This window comes from Propithecus coquereli, unplaced genomic scaffold, assembly GCF_000956105.1.
Source record: "Propithecus coquereli isolate 6110/MARCELLA unplaced genomic scaffold, Pcoq_1.0 Scaffold55, whole genome shotgun sequence".
NCBI lineage: Eukaryota > Metazoa > Chordata > Mammalia > Primates > Indriidae > Propithecus > Propithecus coquereli.
In genome coordinates, this window is record NW_012151396.1 from 2036799 (window position 1) to 2038005 (window position 1207).

General features: G+C 33.0%; 1 protein-coding gene across 1 annotated transcript in view; it reads left to right on the top strand.

Moving 5' to 3' along the window:
- DOK6 (docking protein 6) overlaps positions 1-1207 on the top strand; it is a 557474-nt gene that overhangs the window by 308244 nt on the left and 248023 nt on the right. The window lies entirely within an intron of this gene.

The following is a 1207-nucleotide window of genomic DNA, read 5'->3' on the forward strand; positions in this document are numbered from 1 at the left end:
CATGTTCTTGATGGGAAGACTCAATATTGTTAACACAACAATTCTTCCCAAATTAATCTGTAGATTCAACATAATTCCAATAAAAGTCTCAGAAGCCAGACCTTTTTTTCTAGAGATTGATATGGTAATTATAAATGAATATGGAAGGCAAAAGACCAACACTAGCTAAATAATCTTGAAAAGGAAGAACCAAGTTGGAATGGGTATCCTTCCGAATTTCAGGATTCCCATATGGGACAGCATCAAGACAAAGGAAAGACAAAGGGATCAACGGAACAACGTAGAGAGAGAATAGGTCCACACATGTATGGACGAATAATTTTTGACAAGGACAAAGTTCTTTTTTTTACACTCTTATTAGTCATTCCAATGAGAAAAGTAAAACTTTGAAAACAAATTGTTCTAGAATGACTGGATGTCTGTGTAGTAAACAGTGACCCTGGACCCATACTCACACCATGCTCAAACATCAATTTCAGAGGGATGCAACTTAAAGATACACAAAGAGTTCATATATAAAACACTAAAAGTGCAGACTATAAAAAGAAATAAATTGAACTTCGCCAAAATTCAAACTTATGCTCATCAAAAAAGCAAAAGCAGCATCAAAAATGTAAAAAGAAACAAAAATAAAAAAGGAAAGCTACAGATGGAATAAACTAGTGATGTGCTGAAGTGGGCTCCTCCCACTTCACAAGAGCCTTCCAGAATAAGCAAAAATAGCCTACAGTGTTAGAAATCAGACCGGTGTTTGCTTTCGAGGGCATGGGCGACAAAAAGTGTCACAGAGAACTTTCTAGGGTGACTGCGATATTGTGTATCTTGATATGCATCTGTCAAAACTGAACGAACATTATACATAAGATATGAGCATTTCAGTATATGTCACAACATAGAGCAATCTTTCAATAATGAAGGACTTATTGCAAAATTAAAGAAAATAAAACTATTTTCTACTTTCTGAACTTAAATAAATCATGTGAACAAAATTAATGAAAATCTGAGATGAAGTATTTGTCATAAACATGGTATGAATTCTCAAAATCACCAAGAGACACAGTAGAACTAATTTTTTATAAATCTGATAAAAGACATTTATATAAATGACTATATAGAGATATTTGGAATGTTTACTGGTAAGGAATTTCTGGAAAGAAATTTGGCAATGTATGATTCTTAAAAGAATTTATAGTATTTGCTCCAATGA